Consider the following 16,233-nt stretch of genomic DNA (forward strand, 5'->3'; position numbering starts at 1 on the left):
ATGGACAGGGAGTCTGGCATGCTGCAGTCCATGGAGTCACGAAGAGTCGGACACCAATGAGCGACTGAACTGAACTGAAGATTGATTTCTTTTCCTTTCAAATATGCAAAAGCAAATATGTGAAAAGACTGCATTGGTGCCAGGCCAGAGTGGAAGGGTGGGAATCTGGGTGTCCCTAAGAGAGCAAATGGTAGCCAAGAGGTAGGATGGGGGGAGGGAGAAGCCTGTGCATGGAGCTGCCTGCTTGTCTGTTCCAGTTGGTTTCACTCTCTGCCTAGCCGACTCTGGGTACCAAGAGAAAAGCCTCTATCATCATTTGCATCTTTGAGTATTCTCACCTGTCTGAACAAACCCACCTACTAAGGCACTTGACCACGTGGTTAGGTTAACAGACTAAGTCCTGAGGTCTCGGGATTTAGGGCTTCCCAGGCAGTTCAGATAGTAAAGAAGACCTGGGTTTGATACCCAGGTTGGGAAGATCCCCTGGAGAAGGGAATGGCTACCTACTCCAGTGTTCTTGCCTGAAGAATCCCATGAATAGGGGAGCCTGGCGGGCTGCAGCCCATGGGGGCCCAAAGAATCGGACACCACTGAGTAACACTTTCTCAGGATTTTGGTGGCCCCTGCCCAGAGATTCTCTGTCCAGGCCCTGAGGTGGTGGGTCCAAGACAGCCCTTCATTTTTCTGCTGCAGTTGGTAACGACAAGTTTGGATTTCATGCAAAAGATAGTGTTATCTTTGGAAATAAATGGCAGGCAGCACAGTGATGCTTTGAGGTCCTGCTGCCTGAAGCATCTGTCCTGCAGCTCTAGCTGGACCTGGAGATGCCCTGCTGGGGTTTGCAGCTGGGCAGTCATTCTGGCCCATGAGAGGCTATAGCAAACAGAAAAAATGAGTGCTCTGGCAGGAAAGTCATTCAGCTGATTTCCCCATCTTGAGTGAGCCTGACAATGGAATTCCAGCCCCAGTCATAACAATCCTTCAAATTCACTCATGGATGTGATAATGCTTCCCGGTCCTCAAAGCTACTAATTTCATCCCAACATGAAAGAGATATGGTGCATCTCATTACACCCATTTTACAAATGCGTGCTAAGTTGCTTCAGTTGTGTCCGACTCTTTGTGATCCCATAGATTGTAGCCCACCAGGCTGCTCTGTCCATGGGGTTCTCCAGGCAAGAATACTGGAGTGGATCACCATGCCCTTCTCTAGGGGATCCTCCTGACACAGGGATTGAACCCACATCTCTTATGTCTCCTGCATTGGCAGGCAGCTTCTTTACCGCTAGGGCCACAAATAAGCTCAGGCAAACCCAGAGACACCAGATGATTGGCTGGTGTAGGAAGAGCCTCTGGTCATAGGTCCAGGATTCCTGGGTGTGCTCACCAGACCACACCTTCCAGAAGGACAGACATGAGCCTCTGACACAGGCAGGCATAACTGCCTCTCAGTCTGCATATTTCCAGACCCTGGATTTAGGGGTCAGATGGCAGTGACTGATGCCCACGTGAGAAGGATTAGCTTGTTGCTTCCTGGGATTCCCTTGTGGGTCAGATGGTAAAGAATCCACCTGCAATGCAGGAGACTCCAGTTCGCTTCCTGGGTTGGGAAGATCCCTTGGAGAAGGGAAAGGCTACCCACTCCAGTATTCTGGCCTGAGAATTCCATGGACTCTATTAGTCCATGGGGTCACAAAGAGCTAGACAAGACTGAGCTACTTTCACTTCACTTCGTATCTGAGAAAGTGAGGTTCACACCCACCTGTGAAGGAAAAGCACAGCAGACATCGGCCCAGAACTCCATGTCCTTACTGTTGCCACAAGGTTTATGCCACACGTGGTGTAATGTGACCGGTTTCAAGTTGATTTTTAGAAACATGTGAATTAGAAAGAGTTTAACTTCACACAGCACAGGGGGGAAATGGAGTTTAAGTTAAGAGTTTAAATTTAACTCCATTTGTTTGGAGTTAGAAGTCCCTTTTCACTAGAAGATGGTCCAAAAATCCCTGTGTACCTTTTCTTGTTTATACCTCTGCCTATTGTGTTCTACTGTCAGTCCCAGTTCAGACAAATCTGCAAGCCTGTGATACTGGTTATTTGGAATAATTCATGATCATTACCGTTTTGAAGGAAAAGAGATGGTCAGTTCTCTTCTGGCTCAGGTCAGATCATAGACTTTATATCTAATTAAGAAAAGCCAATGAAGGAATCCTCTGATCGCATTGATCATGGTAGAAGCAAAAGTCAAACCAGTCCCTCCATGATCAGTATTTCTCAAGGTGTACACAATAAACTTGTTGGACTGAAAGACAGCGAAGTGAACAGATTTAAGGGGTGCTTGGGTGGTGGAACAAGCAAGAGTCGGTGACAAACTGCTGGTGGGGAGAGAGGTGGAGATGGCCCTAGGTTTGGGCCTGGTTCTGCATGATCACCATGGGGTCACCCTTGATTGGAGGGGAAAACCAGCGTGGTCTCAGCAGTCATTGCTCATTTATTTCATGACTAACCTGAAGAGCTGTAAGTGTGGAGCGCTCTCTCAGAGGCAGAATCACATGGGGCTGGAGGAACTGGTGTCAGGAATCAGTTCCCCAGAGGGACAAAGGATGTGCTTAAAAGTCCTCCTGGCTGCCCACCACATTTACATAAGACTGGGGCTCCTCCCCAAGAAACCACCGGGGAGCTGGCCTTTGCAGACCTCCCTGCCTCCTCTCCCATTCTCTCTCTGACCTCCAGCCTGGGGTCACCACCAACCTGCAATCTTTCAAATCTGTGGGTTTGAGGCAGGTGTGGAATTCTCTTCACGGTCCCCAGACATCACCTCCTAAAAGAGACTTTCCCCCACCTCCTTCTCAGGTCACCCTCTAGCCAGTTTTTCTGGTAGGCTTTCTTCACAGTACTTAACATTCGGAGAAACTCCCTGATTTATTTGTCAGCATGTCTGTTAACCACTTCCCCAAACACGTTTGTTTTGGGGGTTTTTTTGGTTGTTGTTTCTTTTCTGGAGTATAGTTGATTCACAGTGTCATGTTAGTTTCAGATGTATAGCAAAGGGACTCTGTTATAAATATACATATGTGTGTGCATGTGTGCGAAGGCGCTTCAGCCACATCTGACTCTGTGACCCTATGGACTGTAGCTCCTCACCCCCACCCAGACTCCTCTGTCCGTGGGATTCTCCAGACAGGAATACTGATTGGGTTGCCGTGACTTCCTCCAGAGGATCTTCCCAATCCAAGGATCGAACCAGTGTCTCTTACGTCTGCAGCATCGGCAGGCAGATTCCTTACCACTGGCAGCACCTGGGAAGCTCCAGGTGTAGGTATAGATCTATTCTTTTTCAAATTCTTTCCCCTTATAACTTATTAGGGAATATTGAGTTTAGTTCCCTGTGCTATACAGCAGATCCTTGTCGGTTAACTATTTTATATGAAACAGTGCTGCCCACCACGTTTCTTGTCCTGAGCAAGACTGTGGGCCTGGGGCCACCCTGGGGGAGATGGGGTGAAGTGAGTAGTCATTGGGGTGATGCGTGGGAGGCAGCGCTGACGGTGTCTGTGGATCCGCCTTCAAGGCCTGCCTGGCTGATGCTGCTCACCACTAACCCAGGTTTCCCCAGCAGAGGGTGAGATGCAGGTAGAGAAGGTCTGAGATGGGCTTTTTGCTTACTGTGTTTGTGGCATTTGAGGCATCCTAGGGGCCCCGCTGGGTGTGCAGAGGGCCCCTGTGTCTGAGCTCGGCAGAGAACTCTGGGCTGGAGAAAACTATGAGAGTTACTGCTGGGGATGGGCACAGAGGGTGTGATGATGGGCCGAGTTGGGGTAGAAGCCGGAGGCAGTGGGGGATCCTGGGCTTGAAAAGGAATCAAGAAATGGAGGAAGAAAACCAGGCACAGTGGCCAAAGACGGAAGAGTGTGCTGGGGTGTGGGCGGACTCTCGGGGCTCTAGAGTGGGACCCCTCAGGAAGGCCGCTTCCCACACTGACAGCGGGACCCTGGGGCTTTCTAGGTGATGGGTAACATGGTCTCTATGAGTGCTGACATGCCAAGGCTCCACAAGCACCCTGTCTGTTACTTTCCCCCAGGCTTCAGAGCAGGAAATCGAGGCACACGGAGGGTGAAAGGCTCCCCTCCGTCACCAGCCAGTGAGTAGGGGTCTCAGGGTTCAGCCCGGAGTCCATGGTCTTTATCACCACATGTCCTAACATCCCATACCCACCCCTACTTTTTGCAGGCTCCCCTTTCGACCATGCTGGTCCAATATCAGATAATTTGCAATTGCCAAACATTGTCTTTAGCAATCAAAACAGCTCTGACTGTAAACACAAGATATGAGCCAATCTCCTCTGAACACTTTGGTTAAACCTGTGATGCAATCTGGGTTCTTTTTTTTTTTTTTTTTAAATTGCTTTGTCACTGTCTGGGATCGTTCTTAAACCCTGGGAGGCTTTGAAGAAGCTTCTGAAGTCAGGATCCCTGCCCAGGATCCCTGGGCCTTGTGGGTCCTCCTTTCCCATCTGGCTCGAGGTGGCAGGAACCCCTGAGTTAGATCCACAGGTACATTCAGGTGAAAGCAGCTGCCCACCCAGCCCGCGCTGGCCGGCCCTGCACACGGCCGCTGGGCTCCTTGACCTGCCTCACTGGGCTGTCTCAGCAATGAACTGGACGAGAAGGTGCTAACGCAGACGGCACCTCAGTGTGTTGGTATGACCTTGACACGTCCTCTTCTTGACAAGCTGTCCTCTAGCATCCTTCAAAGCACTGCTTTCCTCTGACACTGATGACGAACATCTCTTTGCTGCCACTCCCCTCACAATTTCAAGAGAGCGTCTTTAAGAATTTGGAAACCTGCAATGTAAATGGAAAAAAAAAAATCCTGATGGGCATTTAGTCTTGTCTTTCACCAGACTCAATAGGAGTTTCCCTTTGGTTTCATCAAATACCAGAACAGCCAGCCCTCATGTATATTTTAGTCCCTTGGTATTCAAATAACACTGTGTGATTCGGTGAGAAACCATGTGTTCCTTATCATGAAGTACAAGTGTGCTGAAAACATCAAATTGCGAACGTGCAGGCCCTTCTAATAGTCTGCTGGAACCTCCTTCACTTCAGAAATGACACACTTTGGGATAGAACTTCCCTTTTAAAAACCACATAAACTCCCCACCCGTTCCCCTTCCAACACTTCAGTCAGATCACAGTATTTTTCTTTCCCACTTCTGTTCTTTACATCAAACATTACCCAGCTATACAAAGTACACAGGAATGCAGTCACACTGGAGGAGAGTCACTTTGGTTATTATTACTATTATTTTGCTGTTAAAGGTTATGTCCATTCACTATTTCTACCATTCGGCTCATGGTAATCAGGATCTGTCTGGAAAATGTGTTATAGCCTCATGACCAGTACCCAGAGAGAAACGTGCTTGCCTTTTGCATTGATGGAATAATTGCACGGATTTTGTCATTAGGGAAAAAAAACCAACTCGGAACTGGTGATCCAGTGGTTAAGACTGTGCTTCAATGCAGAGGGTGTAGGTTTGATCCCTGATTGGGGAACTAAGATCCCTCTTGCTAAAGGCCAAGAAAAAAAATATATATATATATTAAAAAAGGCAACTCGATGTTATGACTGCATTTTTTGTAGAAATCTTTCCTTTCATCAAACTGATTAATCTCACTGACTAATTAATCTGACACTTATTGCTCATTCATTCTCAGAAACAAATTGTAGGCAAAACTTGCAAAACTTCCCTGAAGACTCACCTGGACTTGGTTTGGCTTCTTTTTTAAAAAATTAGTTAATATTTATTTGGCCACACCTTGTGTCACGTGTGATCTGAGTTTCCCAGCGTGGTATTGAACCTCTGCATCTGAAGCACAGTCTTAACCACTAGATGGCCAGGGAAGTCCCCGGTCTGGCTTCTGACCCTTTCTCTGAATTTATGTTTATGATGGTGATTCTCAACCACAAGTCTGATTGGCTGGCACTTCTCTCATGCTGTCAGTCTCAACGGCTGTGGACGCCGAGGACCTGGGCACAAAACCTTCCTATACGGTCAACCATCTAAAGCAGAAACTTCTGTGGAGGGTCTCCCTTGATCTCCACCTACAGCCAATCACCCAGTCCTGTCCGTTCTGCCTCCTGAACCACTCATCTCCCCTGCTTCTCTCCATGGCCCCAGCCTGGCTCAGTCTCCATCACCATGGCCTCAGCTGGTCTCCCAAGTGGTCTTCTTGCCTCTGTGTATGGGATCAATCTATAGAAGGGCTCCTTTAAAAATGTAGCACCCACTCCGGTATTCTTGCCCGGAGAATCCCATGGACAGAGGAGCCTGGCGGGCTATAGTCCATGGGGTCTCAAGAGGCATGTCGTCAGATACGACTTAGCAACTTAACCACCTGTGGAACAGCACTCAAGGCCATTCATCACCTGTAGGGTACAGCACAGGTCCCCCTTCATCGCCCTGAAGCCCCCTCTGTGACATGATCTGGCCCTTCCTGCTTCCCAGGCTTGCCTCCTACACTCCCCCCATCTCACACAGCCTGAGCCCTACACCTGCCATGAGCTGGTTCCCTTTCCTGTGTCATGACTCTGGGCATCACTTTTGCCTCTCTTCCCTGGGTTCCTGGTTACAGCCTCTAGAAACTTGCTCATCTTTGCTCTGTACCCCACTCCACCCCCACTCCTCCTCCAGGTCTCCCCGAGTGCTTGCCTCCCAGGCTCGCCGGAAACCCTACACTTGATGGAATTTCTCTCTGGGTCTACCTCATCTTCCAGACCAGCATCCTTGTGGATGGGGGCAAGCTGTGTTTATTTTTTTCCCCCTGTATCTCCAGCCCAGGACAGAGTCTGTCACAAAGCAGGGATTCACTAAACTCTTCTTTCTTGATGATGGGGTTGGGGTTCAAGGTGGTTCTTAGGGTACTGTGCTTCCATCTTTATCCCCTAGAAAGCACCATTCAGGTTTCCACAAATTTTGGTTCAGATTTCATGCTTAAAATGTTGTTAAGCTATTTTTAATATTGTAGTGTAATAGGTTCAAATTTTTACTGACAAACGTGACAGACTGCTGATTGATTGGCAAACTAAGAAGTGTGTTGCAAAGAAAAGTTATCTTCGTAAAGACTGAATAAATATGTCATTGGCTGGTTCCTTAAATCCCAAGGTTATAAGGCTGGTTATTTTTAAAAAACTATTACAGTTTACTGCCATTTGTGTGAATTAGAAATTTCTTATTACAATGTGACCAAAGCAAATGGCAGAAATAAACTAGACCCTGAGGCTGGTATCAGATTGCAATGGTTTCCCATAACCACAATTTCTATTTTTTCCCATTTATTAAAACAGGCTATAATCCTCACTGGCTGGCTTCACGATGTGTGAGTACCATAGGTCTGAATGGAAATGTGTACCAATGAAATGTCAGCCCCTTGATATTTTAGGACTTTCCCTAAAGCATTGTTTGAAAGATGGGCTTAGCTACTTCTTTAAAAGTTTGGAAAGTAGTGGCCAAAGGAATAGGGTCCTGGGCTGAGGCTGCCAAGAGATTCAGCTCTCAATTCCCACCCCTCCCCGCCCCCCCCCCCAAAAAAAAACACAACAACAAGGCAGCTGCCTGGGACTGGGCTGGAAGGGCAATGGAAGAGCAGCAGAAACTGGGAAGAACTTGTCAGAGTTTTGCTGAGAGGATCAGAGAATAGCGTGGAGCAGCTCTGCATCCCTTTTAGGGGACTTCTAAATTCCTCCAGTATCTGTGACCTCCTCCAGCGTCCCTGACCTCCTCCAACATTCCCCACCCCCTCCAGCATCGCTAACCTCCAAGGTCGGTAGGTCGGCTCATTGCCTGCTTCACAGTGGCATCCGCGCTGCCGGAAGACAAGTGATGGAAGGACAGATGCTCACCGCCCACGCGCTGCCTACTGGGAGTAGAGTTCCTGTTCCTCCACATCTGCAAGGGTACTTCCAAAGGAACAGAGGTGAGAGGAAGCCAGGCCTCGGGCTCTTTATGGGAACCTGGGTGAGCTAAATGGAATTCAGTGACTGCCAGCATTTGGGGGCAGCACACAGATCCGTTCCACCTCCCACTGTTCCTCCTAGATGTCAAGCCAAGCTGCTGCTGTGGGTCAGCTGTCCGCAAGGCGTGGTGCCCTTCCCCCTGGTTCTGGGAAATTTTCTTCTTTCTCATTTAACAAGTGGAGAGTGAGTCCTATCTCTGGAGTTTCTACAGCCATGCTTGTGGGTAGCCATTCCCTTCTCCAGGGGATCTTCCCGACCCAGGCATCAAATCCAGGTCTCCTGCATTGCAGGTGGATTCTTTACCATCTGAGACACCAGGAAGGTCCTCATGCTTGCCCAGGACTCCCTAAATACCACCTGGAAAAAGTCCTTCACTCAGGTTCTGGACTCCCTTCAAGCTACTGTCCTGTCTCGTCCCTGCAATTCAGACTGAAACTTCTTGAAATAAGGATTCTCCACCCCTAGAGCATCGTGTCGCATTCCTCACACCCTAACTGCCCTAGGTTTTTCCCTGTTGCACCAATGACATCATTCTCAAAGGTCATCAGTGACTTCCTGGTGTTGAAAGCCAGCAGCTTTCCGTAAACCCTGCGTCCCCACTGATGGTTCACATCCCCTCTCCTCCTGCGGATTCTCTGTTCTGTGACTTGACCTCCTGCTTCCCCCTCTGCCTCCCTGACCACTTCTAGCCAGACTCCAAGGGCTTTTCTGCCTCTTGTTCTTCTCAAGGGAGATGGCTGTGTTTGTTAGGGCTGCTGGAATGAGGTACCACTCGGGGATTAAAACTGGCTCTCCTGTATTGCAGGCAAATTCTTTACCGCTGAGTCACCAGGAAAACATTTGCTTTTTATTGACATATAGTTGATTTGCAATGTTTCAGGTGTACAACAAGTGAATCTACACCTATATATCTGCTAATCCCAAACTCCTAATGTATCCCTTCCCCACCCTCTTTCCCCTCTGGTAACCATAAATTTATTTTCTTTGTCTGTGAGTCTGTCTCTGTTTTGTAAATAAGTTCATTTGTGTCATTTCTTAGGTCCCACGTGTAAGTAATACAGAATTTGTCTTTCTCTGTCTGGCTTAATATGATCATCTCTAGGGCCATCCATGTTGCTGCGGCTGCTGCTGAGTAGTATTTAAACCAAGCCCAGGGCCCGTCAGAGGTCATAGGCCCTGAGGCAGGCCAGCCTCCCCACCCTGTTACCCCTCCCCAAGGCCCCCTGAGCCCCACCCCCATCGATATCCTGGGTTTGCACCAGGGCCTCCTGGCACCCCACCTCCTTCCCCTGCCCCCCGGCTGCCCATCTCCCGATGACTCCCATCCTCACCGTCCACACAAGACATCCGCTGCTCAAAGCCCTTGGCATGTCCTCGCTTCCTCCCACGCTGGGCTCGGCCTCTCAGGACAGCACTTAAGGCCCTGATTTCCTGACTTGACTCCTACTCAACCGGACACAGAGCTTGGGGTGAGTGCTCCGGTCTCTCCCCTTGACTGTCCTCCGAGAGGCTCACCCTCCAAGCCCTGTCTCTCTGAAACCCTAGCCCCTCCTGTCTGTATCAGCAGAACCTCTCCAAACGCCAGGGCCTTCCTCTTCCAAGTGTTTTGTGGCCTCTGACCCGGGTCTGATGGCTGCTTTCCGGTCAGCCCCACACATCCTGCAAGGGCTGGTGTGCTGTCAGCCTTTAAGCCTCCCACCCCCCAGGGGCAGGCTCCATCTCTTTCCCCCTGGCTTAGCTGGGCTGGCAAGTAGTAGTCGCGGGCTCCACCCCACTGGTTTGGCTCAGCTGCCTGGCCTGTCCCGGGCCTTGTGGGGCTGGCCCTCCTGCATTTCGCTTGAACCCGAACTAGACAAAGAACCCTTAGAAAGAAAAGGATCGTTTTCATCTTCGTTTTCCTCAAGGCACTGCCTTCAGCCCATATTGTTTCTGTGATGGAGCAGGAAGTTTTGAAACATTGGGTTAGCCCAGGAAGATGCAGTGACCAAATCTATTACCTTATGTTTCCCAAAACTCAACCAATTAAGGATTCTTTGGTGTGACAACAGTCCCTTTCAAAAGCAATGTCCTTTGGGGACCGTTTAGGGAATCATGCTTGACTTAACAAATGCCTGCCTGCCTTCCAAATGAGATCCCTGGGGGTGGGGGAAGGGGGTCTCTGACGGGAGGGTGGCAGTCCGGGTTCCCCCACTGTTACACTTTGATTGAGTTTTGTGTTAAACCGCTGTCTCCATTTCACACTAGGCCATCAAAACTGAAGGAGAAAGCCAGATCTCTGGGTTTCTCGATAGTTTTCTTCTCACTGGCTCTGGGGGAGTCAACTTCTTCCAGGACTTCTGTGGCGCCCAGATGGGAATGGTCCTGTCTCTCCTTAGTCCATTTCCTGCCCCAGGGCCAGTGATGCAGTGAGAACTGAGGGGAGCGCGAGGTCAGCAGAAAGTTAGGGGATGTTCAATTATTATACATTGTAGAGACCTCCCTGGGTCCAGTGTCTAACACTCTGTGCTCCCAATGCAAGTCCGACCCTGGTGAGGAAACTAGATCCCATACGCTGCAACTAAGACCTAGTGCAGCCAAATACATAAATAAATCAATTGTAAAATAATATTTAATAATATGGAAAATGTTCATCATATATTACTGAGCAAGGGAAAAAGTGGGTTACAGAGCAGTATGTATGATAGGATCGCATTCTTATATTTTTATATTTAAATAAACACATGTAAATTATATTTTACTCGTAGACATTTCAGAAAATATTTATTGTAAAAAGGAAGACAAATTTTCCAAAGATATTCAGCAAAATGTTTTCAGTTTCCGGATAGTAAATTTTGGATGAAATCATCTTCCTCTTTTAAACACATCCTTTAAAAATTGTCTACACTCAGAGTGTATTGACATGTGTCCCTGGGGGCTCAGCCGTAAAGAATCCTCCTGCAGTGCAAGAGATGCAAGAGATGCGGATTCGATCCCTGGGTTGGGAAGATCCCCAGGAGGAGGAAATGGCAACCACTACAGTATTCTTGCCTGGAGAATCCCATGAACAGACAAGACTGGCGGGCTACAGTCCATGGGGTCACAAAGAGTCAGAGTTGGACTCATCTGAGCGCACACACACACACACACACACACACACAATGTTTTAGTCCTTTGGGACAGGCGTGTTTTGCATGGAGTTGGAGACTTGCAAGCTGGTCTGCATCCCACACGCAGGTTTCCTCCTCTGGCACCCTCCCCTCACCTTTCACCATCTCTCCCCGAGATGCCAGCTCCAGAAAGAGGAAGTAGGTGACATCAAAAGTCCTGCTCCGAGGTCGGCAGGCATGTGATTGCCTTGAGGGGCTGGAGCTTAGTCAGGAGTGCACTACTTCCCTGTCGGCGGGAATTCCAGGGCTGAGGTGGTGATGTGGTTTGACCTGCGAGGGTGTGACTGCCCGGAGGAGGAGGGAATTGAGCTGAGCTGTCCTGAGACCCCTCGGGGCCAACACAGTTCTTTGTTGCTGGGGTTTTTGCCACACTTGGGACTGGGTGACAGCCCAGGGCTCCCTGGAAGTTCCCTTCCTGGAACTATGTGAGGTAAGGACAGGGCTAGATGGCTCAGAGGGGGCCCTCCACCCCCCCAGCCCATGCCCCTCCCAGGCCCTCCTGCTCCCCAACTCCAGAAGTCCATCAGCTGCCCTGCTCCCAGTCTCTCCTCTGCCCACCAGGAGCTGGCACACAGCTCCTGGGGCAGGGCGGGGGGTGGCCTTCTAGATCTGCTGGCTTCACGTTCTGCCCTCTTTCCACTGTGCCCGTCACACCTCCCCTGAGACAGTCTCAGTCACTCACTTGGCTCTGACTTGGTGAGCATAGCCCACCAGGCCCTGCTCTCTGTCCATGGGATTCTCCAGGCAAGACTACTGGAGTGAGTAGCCATTCCCTTCTCCAGGGGATCCTCCCAACCCAGGGATCAAACCCAGGTCTCTTGCATTACAGGCAGATTCTTTACCATCTGAGCCAGAGATCCCTTCCTAACTCCAGCTCTCGCCCTCCCTGCCCTGGAAATCCAGCCCGAGAAAACAGAAGGGAGGTCGTGTTGAAGAACACCCTATCCCCCCCACCTCCACATTCCCTAGCTTCAGACAAGGTGAAAAGTTTTAATGTAAGTGAAAAAACCCATACACCAAGAAGATATAAAAATCATGAAATCATACCTATTTAATAGTATAATCTTAAAATTACAAAGCTAAAATTGATGGATTTACATGGGGAACTTGAAAAATCTACACTCATAGCAGGAGATTTTAAAGCTTATCTCTCAGAAACTGACAGATAAAGCAGACCAAAAATTTTAGGAAATTAGGACCCTTCAAATTTGGGGAAAGAAATTAAAATAAGCTGTGCTCAGTTGCACCAGACTCTTTGCGACCCCATGGACGTAACCCACCAGGCTCCATGTCCATGGGATTCTCCAGGCAAGAATACCAGAGTGGGTTGCTGTGCCGTCCTCCAGGGGATCTTCCCAACCCAGGGACTGAACCCGCATTGCTTAACATCTCCTGTATTGGCAGCCAGGTTCTTTACCTCTGGTGCCAAACTGACAAACTAACTAGTGGATAAGATATAGGTTCCTGTACCTGTCAAATAAATGTTTTTTCTCAAGCACAAATGAAACATTTTCACAACTCAATCACACTAGGCCACAAAGGAAGTTGTAACAAATTTTAATGATTCAATATCATAAAAGCCCATGTTCTCTGAAAGCAATGTGATGTTAGTGATTATTAGAAATCACCAAAGGGACTTCCTCTGTGGTCCAGTGGCTAGGACTCTGGGCTCCCAAGGCAGGGGGCCAGGTTGAATCCCTGGTCAGGGAACTACGTCCCACATGCTGCGATTAAGAATTTGCATGCCACAACAAAGATCAAAGAGCCTTCATGCCTTAGATCAAAGATCTGAGATCCAGTGCAGACAAATACATAAATTCATTTTTTTAATATTCAAAAAAATCACCAATAAAGAGATATCCAAACCACTTCTCCCGTGTATATTGAAACCCAATGGCACACTTCTAAGAAGTTCATAATTTAAAGACAAAATTCAATGGAAATTATAAAACATTTAAAATGAATAGTTATGAAAATTCAACTATAATTCTTTTGGACTGAAGCTAAAGAAGCAGCTAAGGGAAAATCAGAGCCTTAAATATGTATATTAGAAAACAAAAAAGGCTAAATTAGTGCCTGGGAGTTAAACTAGCAAAGCTAAGACAAAACAAAAGTGAATTTAAAAATTTGTCTTAAGAAGTGTTACATTTCAATAGGATGACATATATGTCTATATCTATATATATATACACATATATCTTTTTAAACAGCATGCAATGAATTTCTAAGGTGCTCTTTTCTATTGTTGTAGCTATTATGCTTACTTTGGCTTAGCGCATATTAGACGCTCAATAAATTCATGATGAATTAATGCAAGGGTGAAAGCCCCCTAAATTTCCCATTTTCTAGCAGCCACATTAAAAAACAGAAGAACACAAACTCAAGGCCTTCCCAAGTGGCGCTAGTGGTAAAGAACCCGCCTGCCATGCAGGAGACGTAAGACATGTGAGTTCAGTCCCTGGGTCGGGAAGAGCCCCTGGAGGAGGGCATGGCAACCCACTCCAGTATTCTTGCCTGGAGAATCCCATGGACAGAGGAGCCTGGTGGGCTACAGTCCCTGGGGTCACAAAGCGTAACTTTGCAATGGACATGACTGACACAAATGCACAGCACACCCACAAGAGCACAAAACAGGTAAAATTAATCTTAATATTACATTTTATTTAATTCCCTATTTCCAGAGTATGATCACTTCAACATATAATCTATATAAAAAACCATGAAGACATTTTACATTCTCTTTTTCATACTAAGCCTTCGAAAGCCAGTGTGTATTTCATGCTTAAACCATATCTCAGTTCAGATGCTAAATTTTCATCAGAAACACTTGATTGGTTTTCAGATTTCACAAAATTAACCGTGGAAAAGTATTTCCACATACCCAAGTTGTTTGAAACTTATTTCAAGGGTTTTCAGTAACTGACTTGTCAGGTTTTTAATTTAAATGTTAAAATTAAATAAAACATTCAGCCCTTCCATCAACATTGGGCATATTTTACATGTTTAATAGCACAGGCCCCAGAGACTACAGTATAGAACCATGCAGGTCTGGTCCATATAGACATTCACACACCAAGGAATTTCCACCTTCCCTTGTCCGTTGGCCTGTTAGGATCTGGGACTTTTCATTCTGACTTCAGAATGAAGCAACTTTCCTGCCTAAGCCACTATGTAGAGATCAGGTAGCCTGGGATGTCAAAGCACCCCTCCCCCAACAGCTGGTGAAAAATTCTGTGTAGCAATAGTACTGATTAGTGCTATTTTCTTTCTTTGTCAAGGAGCAGCAGATTACACTTCCAAGAAATATTTTAAAACCTTAACTAAGGGAAGCAGAAAGCAGTGAGAATTCGCTGGGTCACCTCTTTCCCCGGTCTCTACATTGGGCACTTCTGAGAATGGTGCTGAAGGAGGGCTCCCGCCCCGAACCCACCCAGAGCCAGGCCCCCGGCATCCTCCTCCCTCCACTAGGCTCGGTCAGAATGGAGGGTTAATTTCAGCTGAGAAACTGAATACCCCTATTAGGTCATTCTTTACACTTTGGCATAAGTTCAAGACTTGCAGAACCCTCCTCACCTCATAGCCTCTCAAGTCTGGTCCTCCCAACTCGTGGGAAGAGAAACAGGAAACAGTTCCAAGGCTCTGCTCCTGGGAGGCCACTGCCCTGCAGTGAAACCTGGGGCCAGTCTTTTTGGCTGAGATCTTAAAACAGTAATCAGAGGGAATCAGGGTTTCCCTACTTATATCATGGACTTTTTTCAGGGGGCTTTCCTGGTGGCTAAGATCACAAAGAATCTTCCTGCAATACAGGAGACCTGGGTTCCACCCCTGCATCAGGAAGATCCCCTGGAGGAGGAAATGGCACCCCACTCCAGTATTCTTGCCTGGAGAATCCCATGGACAGGGGAGCCTGGCGGGCTATGGTCCACAGGGTCACGAAGAGTCAGACACGACTGATGTGACTTAGCTCTAGCACATTGATGTTCAGTTGCTAAGTCATGTCCAACTCTTTGCGACTGCAGCACACCAGGCTTCCGTGTCCTTCACTATCTTCTGGAGTCCACCCAAACCCATGTCCATGGAGTTGATGATGCCATCCAACCATCTTATCCTCTCTTGCCCCCTTCTCCTCCTGCCCTTAATCTTTCCCAGCATCAGGGTCCTTTCCAGTGTCTCCTCTTCTCATCAGGTGGCCATAGTATTGGAGCTTCAGCTTATATATAATTTTTATTTATTTACTTTTGGCTGCCCTGGGTCTTCGTTGCTGCCTGGGCTTTTCTCTGGTTTCTGAGAGCAGGGGCTGCTCCCTAGTTGCAGAGTGGGTGCTTCTCATTGTGCTGACTTCTGCTGTGGAGCACAGGCTCTAGGGCACGCGGCCTTCAGTAGTTGCAGCTCCCGGGTTCTAGAGCACAGGCTCAGTAGTGGTAGCAAACGGGCTTAGTTGCTCCGCTGCATGTGGGATCTTTCTGGACCAGAGATCAAACCTGTGTCCCCTGCGTTGGCAGGTGGATTCTTTACCACTGAGCCACCAGGGAAGGCCCATCATGGGCTCTTGTGAGGATCAAAGGAGAACACATATTCCATATAAGAATTCCCGGAAAAGGGTACTTTGTGCATCCAAAGTATCATTTTAAAATCATGTTGGCTGCAAGTCTTCCAACATACACCCAGGAAACACTTAAAAAGGCAAGTCCAACAGGTTTTCTCGGTTCTGGCTGGGGATATAAACCAGAAAAAAACATTTTCTCAAGGAAATTTGTCAGTATCTATCAAAATGTTAAATATTCATACCCTTGGAATCAATAAATTACATGTTTGAGGGTAACCAAAGATATACTTGTGTTGAAAAAAAAATGTACATGCAGAGATTTTACTGCAGTATAGTGCAAAAAAAATTGGTGAACCTAGTGCCATTATTTGTATTTATTTATTTCTCTATTTTTTATTTATCTCATTGTTTTTTATTTATTTATATGTTTTTATGTTTTGGCTGCAGAACATGTGGGACCTTACTTAGTTCCAAAACCAGGGATGGAGCCCGTGGCCCCTGCACTGGAAGTGAAGTCTTAATCAC

Source organism: Odocoileus virginianus, chromosome 2 (genome assembly GCF_023699985.2).
Source record: "Odocoileus virginianus isolate 20LAN1187 ecotype Illinois chromosome 2, Ovbor_1.2, whole genome shotgun sequence".
In the NCBI taxonomy this organism is placed as follows: domain Eukaryota; kingdom Metazoa; phylum Chordata; class Mammalia; order Artiodactyla; family Cervidae; genus Odocoileus; species Odocoileus virginianus.